This window comes from Tupaia chinensis, unplaced genomic scaffold (genome assembly GCF_000334495.1).
Source record: "Tupaia chinensis unplaced genomic scaffold, TupChi_1.0 Scaffold143768_1, whole genome shotgun sequence".
Lineage (NCBI taxonomy): Eukaryota > Metazoa > Chordata > Mammalia > Scandentia > Tupaiidae > Tupaia > Tupaia belangeri.
Window position 1 is genome coordinate 121,819 of NW_006203617.1, and position 9,770 is coordinate 131,588.

Here is a 9,770-nt window from a genome sequence, read left to right on the forward strand (position 1 = left end):
TTATTCTGATGCAACTTTGCATTTTAAAATTTAGTTTTACTGGGGCCAGCAGGTAGCATAGTGGTTAAGACGCTGGACTACTACGTGGCCGACCACGGTTTGAGTCTGGGTTCTGACAGCTTGAAATTCATCCTGGGCATGGGTGCCTGCATGCCCAAAATCTCGAGAGGAGAATGGAAGAGAAGGGATTGCAGTATGGCCATCTGCCCGGGTGGAGGGCGGGAGGAAGGAGGCGATCTTTTATTCTCTCTCCATCTCCCTTTGTCTTACCGGTGAGCGCACATGCCCTGTAGCAAAAATCTCTCCAAAATAAGTAAATAAATAAATGTATTATTATTTATTTTACAAATAAATAATTTTTATTCTTTTATTCTTTTATGTATTTATTTATTGGCACATCAAATTGTATCTGGTTTTCATGTACAGTGTGATGTTTTCATTTTTTATTTTATTTTTTATTTCAATTTCTTTTATATATTCCATCATGTTATTTAGCTTGCAAAGTGAATATTTCAACATGTGTACATTTCTTTTTTTAACATTTTTTATTTACATTTTTTAATACATTCAATCACATTATTTAGCTTACAACGTGATCATTTAAATATGTGAACATTTCTCCCCGGTCCAGTTGATCAAAATATAACAATACTACCTCCCTGTCTCAACAATGCTGTCTTCGTATCCCTCCTCCAAATGTTTTTCCCCAGGCCCCACTCCTCCACACACACCACATCTGGCATTCACACCCACCTCTTGTGTTTGTACATCCTTTAGCCCGTCAGTTTCAGTTATAGAGTGCGGACACTCGGTATATATTAAGTGGGGACATACAGTGTCTCTCCTTCATAGCTTGGCTTGCTTCACTCAGCAGTAAATCTTCCATATTCTTCCACTTTCTTTCAAAAGCCAGGTTTTTTTTTTTTAATAGTATTCCATAGAGTATATGTGCCACAGTTTTTCAATCCATTCATCCGTACGGGGGCATTTGGGTTGGTTCCATGCCTTAGCAATCGTGAAAAGTGCCGCAATAAACTTCGATGTACAAGCACTTTTCCAATGAAAAATTCTTTTGTCCTTTGGGTAGATGCCAAGGAGTGGGATTGCTGGGTCATATGGTAGTTCTATTAGTAGACTTTTGAGGAATCTCCAAATTGTTCTCCACAATGGTTGGACTAATTTACTTTCCCACCAGCAGTGTAAGAGTGTTCCCCTTTCACCACACCCCCGCCAACACTTACCATTTTTTGTTTTTTCAGTCTTAGACATTCTGACTGGGGTAAGGTGGTATCTCATTGTTGTTTACATTTCTCACCAGTTCAGTTGACAATATCTTTGACAGATAATAACCAGTCCAGTTATCTTCAACAGATAATAACCCATTTCTTTGTCCCATAAATGCTTTGCCTCTCTATTTTTCTCCCTAATGTCCTTCCTCAGACTCTACTCCTTCACCCACCCTCTTGCCACACTATATCTGGTATTCAAAACCATTTACTGTGCTTCTAAGTCCTTAAGTCATTCAGTTTCAGACATAGAGTGCGGAAACTCGGTATATATTAAGTGGAGACATACAATGTCTCTCCTTCGTAGCCTGGCTTGCTTCAATCAGCAGTAAATCTTCCATAGTCATTCACTTTCTATCAAAAACCAGGGTCATATTTTTTTATGGCTGTGTAGTATTCCGTAGAGTATACGTGTCACAGTTTTTTTAATCCATTCACCTGTTTGTGGGCATTTGGGTTGGTTCCATGTCTTAGCAACTGTGAATAGTGCTGCAATAGACATCCATGTGCAAGCACTTTTCCGATTAAGAATTCTTCTGTCCTATGGGTAGATACCAAGTAGTGGGATTGCTGGATCGTATGGTAGTTCTATCTGTAGATCCTTAAGGAATCTCCAAATTGTTCTCCACCATGGCTGGACCTATTTACATTCCCACCAGCAGTGTAGGAGATTTCCCCTTTCACCACACCCCCGCCAGCATTTATTTATTTATTTACTTATTTAATCTTCACCATTGACAGTGGTTAAGTGGTATCTCTTCTGACTGGGGTTAGGTTGTACCTCATTCTAGTTTTCATCTGCATCTCCTTTACAATGAGGAATGTTGAGCATTTTTCCATATGCCTTTTGGCTATTTGTATGTCATCCTTAGAGAGCGTTTTGTTCACTCATTCTCCTGTCTTTTAATAGGGTTGATGGTCTTTTTTAGGGACACAGTGTGATGTTTTTAAATATATATACATGGTGGAAAGGCTCGGTTGAGCCACTGCATTGACTAACAATCTTACCATTTGTGTGTGTGTGTGTGTGTGTGTGTGTGTGTGAGTGTGAGTGTGTGTGTGTGTGCCTGCGTGTGGGGGGCTCTTAAAATATTTCTTAGCATCCTTCAGGAATAGAATATTTTGTTATTAACTGTAATGTCCACATTGCAGAGTATTTCTCTTGAATTAATTCTTCCCATCTAACTGAAATTTATAACCTTTGACAATATCTCCCAACCCGTACCCCTCCTGGCCCCTGGCACTGCTTCTATGAGTTCAACTTGTTTAGATTCCACATATAAGTGAGGTCAGGTAATATTTGTCTTTTCTGTGTCATGCTTATCTTACTTAAAATAGCGTCCTCAAGATTCATCCATGCTGTCACAAATGACAGGATTTCCTTCTTTTTTAAAGCATAGTAAGTAGTGTTCTACTTTATCCATTCATCCATCCATGGACACTTAGGTTGATTCCACATCTTGGCTATTGTGAATCATGCTGCAATGAACATAGGAGTACACATATCCCTTGGGCACACTGATTCCACTTCCATTGGGTATATAACCAGTAGCGGGATTGCTGGGTCATCTGGTAGTTCTATTCTTATTATTTTGAAGAACCTCCATACTGTTTTCCAAAATGGCCGTACTAGCTTACATTCCCACTAACACTGTGCAAGGGTCCCCTTTTCACCCCATCCTTGCCAGCACTTGTTACCTTCCAACTTCTTGGTAATTGTCATTCCGACAGATGTGCAGTGATATCCCGCCATGGTGTTAACTTGTGTCTCGCTGATGATTAGTGGTGTTGAACCTTTGTTCATGTATCTGTTGTCCATTTGTGTGCCTTCTTTTGAGAAATTTCTATTCAGATACTTTGCCCATTTTTAAACTCTGGTTTATTTGTTTTCTTATGATTGAGTTGAGTTCATTGTGTCTTCTGAATATTAACCCCTTATCTAACATACGGTAGGCAAATATTATCGCAAAGGCTGTTCCTTCTGTCCACTGATTGTTTCTTTGGCTGCACAGAAGCTTTTTAGTTTTGTGTAATCTCATTCTGTCCCCTCCACTGTGCTTTCTGGACTGTCGTCCAGATGATCATTGCCCAGACTAGCATCACGGAGCTTATCCCTGATATTTTTTTCCTAGTAGTTTTATGATTTCAGGTCTTGCGTTCAAGTCTTTAATTTATTTTGAGTTGATTTTTGCCTATGGTGTGCGATAAGGTTTTTTGTTTCATTCTTTTGTATGTGGATATCTGTTGTCCCAACATCATTTATTGAAGAGATTGTCCAGACATTTTTTAAAGCATTTTTTTGTTATGTTTCGTTTGATTCTTTATTTTTTAATTTACGTTTAATCACTGTACATTTTTTAAAAGCGGATTTTGCCTTAGAGGATGTGCACTCACCAGAGCGAGGGAGGGGGAAGTGAGAAATCACCCTCCAGGGGAGATGGCCACACTACAACCCCTTCTTCTCCATTCTTCCCCCAGGATCTTGGGCATTTACAAACACATGCCCGGCGTGATTTTCAAGCCACTGGGTCCAGGACTTGAACCATGGTCAGCCATGTGGGAGTCCAGTGATGTAACCACTATGCCATCTGCTGGACCTAATAATTGTACATCTTTACAGTGTACGGCATGGCTTTTTCCCAGTATGAATGAAGTGCATATTAGTCAAGTCAAAGACATTACCATATACATTATCAGAAGCAGGTAACTTTTAATTCTTGTGTCTATTAAAAGTGTTGTTTGTTTTTTCCATGATCTCATCCCTCACTCCCCCATTACCCAGCCCCTCCTATACTATCTCTAGTATCTACAGTTGCCCGCCCTGCTATTATACCTTCCAACCATTCAGTTTCTGCTCTAGAGGGCAGACATTCGGTATATATTGAGCAGGGGCATATAATGCCTGTCTTTCAGTCTGACTTGCTTCTCTTAGCATTAACCCTTCCATATTCGTCCACTCGGTATCAAACATCAGCATCTCATTGCTTTTTACATCTGAGTAGTATTCCATAGCGTACATGTGCCACATTTTTTAATCCACTCCTCTGTTTTGGACATTTGAGTTGATTCCATATCCTAGCAATTGTGAATAATGCTACAATAAACATGACTGGGCAAGTGTTTTCCCGACTGAGAGTTTTCCTATCCTCTGGGTAGATACCTAAGAGTGTAATTACTGCGTTGTATGTTAGTTCTATTTGTAGGTTTCTGAGGAACCTCCATATCATTCTCCACAGTGGCTGTACATCAGCAGTGTAGGAAGATTCCTTCCTTTTTCATCGCAGCCTCGCCAGCACTTACCATTCTTTATTTTTTAAATCTTAGCCAATCTGACTGGGGTCAAGTGGTATCTCATTGTGGTTTTGATTCACCTTTTTCTTATGATAAGGGATGTTGAGCATTTTTTCAACATCATCTTTGGCCATTTGTATGTCTTCCTTGGAGACTTGTCTGTTCAGCTCATTTGCCCATTTCCTCACTCTAGTTATTGTTTCTTTTGCTGTGCAGAAGCTTTTTAGCCTGATGGATTTTGGGGATTACTTTGTGTGCTTTGGGGATCTTATTTCACAAGTCTTTGCCGACCCCAAGAGTTTTTCCTGTGTTGTCCACCAGTGGTTTTTATACTCTGAGCTTTTATACTTAGATCCTAGATCCATTTTGAGTTGACTTTTGTTAGTGGTGAAAGATGGAGGTCCAGTTTCATTTTTCTGCAGGCGGATATCCAGTTTTTCCAGCACCATTTTCTGGAGAGATTTCCTTTTCCCCAGTGGATTGTCTTGTGCCCTTTGTCTAAGATCAGTTGTCTGTGTGTTTGGGGGGTTGTTTCTGAGTTCTCAATTCTGTTCCATTGGTCTACCTTCCTGTTTCTGCGCCACTACCATGCAGTTTTGATTATCACAGCTTTGTAATATATTTTGAGGTGAGGAAGAGAGATGCCTCCTACTTTACTCTCTTTGCACAGTATTGCTTTGGTGATCCCTCCATTTCTGTGAGGAATAACTCTGGTTGTTCGATCAGAATTGCATTGAATTCGTAGGTTAATTTGGGTGTTTTAAAACAATTGTTAATGGCCTTGCCTATCTGTACCTCTCTTAGCTGTATCAACAATCAGAAAGAGATAGGAAGGAACTTGAAATCACCTCAACATTTTAAAAATAGGGTATCCCACCTTTGGTGTTCCTAATTCTTTGTTGCCACATATTTGAGAGAGGCAGTCCTGGTGTTTGAGGGCACAAATCTTCCATTGTGGGGCAGAAAATTATCACCCTTAAACAAATGAGCAAGCCCTTACAAAGGAGTTCCCTTTTGAGACACAGATTCCAGGGGTCAGAGAAGAGAGAAAGTCAAGAGATCCAGGACAAATGAGGGTGACAAGGAGCAGACCAGAACTTGCTGTGAGAGGAGGCAATTTAGTGTTGGTTAGGAATTGGTCAGGCCACGGTATAGGTAGAAAGACCATGTGCATTGGAGAACGACTCTCAGATTGTCTACTGGGTGGTGGATCTCAGCCTTTTCTCTCCCTGCTAGCACCCTCCACCCCTCCTTGGTCCGTGCTCTACCAGCACCGTGTCCACTGCTAAGAGAGTCTTATTTCTTTGGCTGGCTATCTGGCCCAAGTCTGCTTTGAGGGGCGGCTTAGATGCTGTGTGTTCTTTCTCAGTCGTGTTAGGTTATGTCTCCATTAAGTTCCTTTCTTAGTCACAGAGCTATGAGTATTAGCTCTCAGGTGTGTCTGTGTCTGGGCCTCTTCATGTCCCCTAAATTCCCAGCACAGCGCCTATCATGTGGTAGGTCTCAAGCATTTGCTGACAAGAGCTGAATCAAATCTTAACCTATTTCTCTGAAAAATTGTGACAAATAGACAAGACAAAGAGGTTTGCACTCACCGTACACTCAACAGTGTATGTTAGAAAAACTGCTTTGTCTCGTCTATTAGATGCTTTACCATCTCAGCCTTCCTTTTGATATTAGGAAATGTTAAATGCCAACCTCTTTGAACAGAATTTCCACTGTGAAAACATTTTCCCTTCTCTCCCTTCCTCTTCTTGACACCAGAAGGGTAGTGACTGCCATCTAAATGCTTCATGAATGAGTATCATTCGATATGTTTGTGCCTAACTTATGGCATATGCAGAATTTAGAGACCTAGGCCTTCGAAAATTGCCTAATTCTTCATTAAATAAGAACACACACACACACACACACACACACACACACATGCTTAGCTATTCTTCCCTGGGTCCTTTGAACCATGCATATAACAATCTTTTGCTCAAGTTCTGAAAAATGAAATCACTTGTCATTTTGATTACAACTGTACTGAATGTGAACATTATGGATGCTGTGGTTTGGAAACATGATTTGTGTCTACCGTTATACTGGGGACTGTCCTACAATGCAATTCCCCTCAAATGCTGTAGTACTATTACCTCCTCTCCCCATCTCATTCCAGCTGTCCCTGCCGAATTCCTCAGGTCAGAGGGGCACAATCTGACCTGCTGCCTGATGAACCACTCTGTGGAATGACACTTCTAACGCGGTCAAGGGGTAATTGTGAGGTGGACCTGTGATATGACAGGGCTATGGAGGATTTTCTGGAGATGTCACCTTTCTCATCACAGCCATCACACCCACCATCCTCTAAGTGGACTCACAGACTCTCCATTCATCCAAATATGCTATTATTAATATGCTTCAAATAATTTTGTCATTTGCTTTTCTAAGTCTTACAGATTTTCCATTATGATCCCTCAATATGTTATGTGAAGACCTTTTCCCACTGATTCTCTTGCCTTTCCTAGGTTAATCATCATCTCAACTAAAATGAATGATGGTGGTCATCAGCGAGTTACAGCATTTATTTCCAGTAGTTTTCATATTTGATCAGGGTCTACTCCATCACTTATATTTTCTCCCAAACCCTTCTACTTTATTTGTTTGTTTGCTTGTATTTATTGCCTACTTCAAGTTCGAAATAATTACACTTATGGATAGGAAAAGAAGAAGAATTAACTGTACAAACCTGCTGTACATAAAACAGTGTAGAGGGCATAATCTCAGCAGTGTATGTTGTACATTCATCCACATATAGAGACTGAAAAAGACTTGAAAGATATATAGGTTATTTCTTCTTCTCTCTTTATAATTTTGTGACCCTTTAAACATTCTGTTTTTATAAACACATACAATATTTATCTTTTTGTGATGTATCCGATATCTGCTTTTATAACAACCCTAAAAATCATTCAATTGAAATACAAGATTTTACAAACCTGAGTTTTAGCACACAGATATCAAGTATATTATGCAGATTTTACTTTTAGGTATCTTTTTCTGAGCCAGAATTAGCTCTTGATCCATTCAGGAAATTTAAACTCAGCCTCCTTCATCTTCCTTCTCAAAAAAAATTTAAGTGTTTTTGCTTACAAGTTTTCAAGCAGCTTGGGTAACAGGAAACTGGCCCAGTATTCAAGTGTGCCTAATGACCCTGCCCCAGCAGCAGTCCTCTCAGCATGATGCAGTTTTTGATGGAAAGTACACAAGTTCTAGAGTCAGACATACCAGGCTTCAAATCAATGTTCTTACTCTATACAGTGGGGTTAGTAGTTTTTGTTAGAGTGCTGATGTGCCCAACCCATAGTGATTGGAAATATGACGGTTCTTCCAAAAGTTCGAGCAAAATGTGTGCAATGAAAAAACTGCACATGGGTTTTAAAAGGGTTTTGAACCAAAATAAACGTGTACTTTATTTATTTATTTATTTATTTGCTTGCTTAATTGGGGGGAGAGGTTTTTTCTATAGGGCACGTGCGCTCACCAGAAAGACAGAGAGAGACATACCCCTGGGGGGGATGGCCACACCACAATCCTTTCTCCTCCATTCTCCTCTCGGGATCTCTGGGCACGCATGCACACACGCCCGGTGTGAAGTTAAGCCACTGGGTCCAGGACTCAAACTGCGGTCAACTACATGGGAGTCCAGCAGCATAGCCATTATGCCAACTGCTGGTCCCAATAAACTTGTACTTTAGTTCCATTTTTCCATGACCTTTGCGAAGAACCCACTGTCATTACTCTTGATTGTTCTTTAGTAGAAGGAAATGATGAGATTGCAGTGGAATTACGTTCATGTTTCATGGGGGTAGCATATCTGTAGTTAATACTTACAACTGAATGTGGGATGACTGGGATTTTGAAGTAGTTAAAAGTTAGCCATGTGGTTTGATGAAACGAGATGGAGGAAGCCACCACAGAATCCAGCTCCTGCTCTCTGCCTCAGGGTTCTTCTCTCCAGGCTGGGTGAGGATGGTCTGAATACTTAGGGTGGCACCTGCCCTGGGAGAACAAGAGGCACCCCCCTCAATGGAAAATGACTGGCAGGGTTCTGGTCTGGGCAACTGGGGGGGAATGGTGGTGAGCACAACCAAACAATTTCCTACTCTGTAGTTCAGCAATTTCTACTGTTCTCTCATTGGCTATCTCTTCTCCTGCATCACTCAACAAAGAAAGCAGCAATTATGCAGGCCACCATGCACTGAGAGTCCCAGGCATTTTATTCATTCCAGGTGTGAACATCTACTAAGGGACATCTATGTGCCTGACAATGTCTTAGGAGCTGGCGAGATGAGTTCCTTATGTAGTCTGAAATCCCCATCCTTGTTGATTTTCTATTCCAGTGGAGGAGGGGGACAGAAAGAAATATTTAATAAAATAAATCAAGAAATTATACAGTGCACTAGAAGAACAAGCTATAGGACAAGCAGACCAGGAAAGGGAGACTGGCAGTGCTGATTGGTGGGTATGAAGGTCTACGCGGGTTGTTCAGGGTCGGCCTCGTTGAGAAGGTGAGGGATCGAGGCACTGGGGTATCTGGGGAATAGTGGGAACAGCCAATGCAGACATGTGAGGTGCCTGGAGTCTGTGCCAGGGCATTCAAAGAACACTGTACTGGGCACGGGGGGATATTTACCAAGTGGGGAAGAGGGCTAACTATGCCAAAAATTACAGCTAAATAATAAATACCTATCCATGGTACAGGTAAAACCTTTTGCAGAATTAGGGAAAGCTTACTAGAGGAAGCGCCAAGTGTGTGGGGAACCGAAGGTTGACTGGATGTGTGTGGGAAATGGGGTTTGAGCAAGGCTCCTGAGAAGGATAGAACAGTGTATGTGATATCCTGGGAGTCAAAGATAACACAGATGGTTATGTTAACCCCCTTTCTACAGGAGCCAAATGTCACTTCCCAAGTTTGGCCTGATCATTTGAAAGCACAGACAGAGACTTAAATGCATAGCATTCCCTGGCAAGTAGAAACCGAATGGATTCAATCAAACCCTTATCTGTGCCCTTTTTGAGGAGAGGCAGAAGGGAACAGAACAGCCCTTCTTCAAGAGACAGACAGCTCCATGGCTCCTGTGGTCTAGCCATTTTGGGAGAAAGGAAGATGTCCCACTGATAACTGGGCTTCCAGCATATAAAACTCAC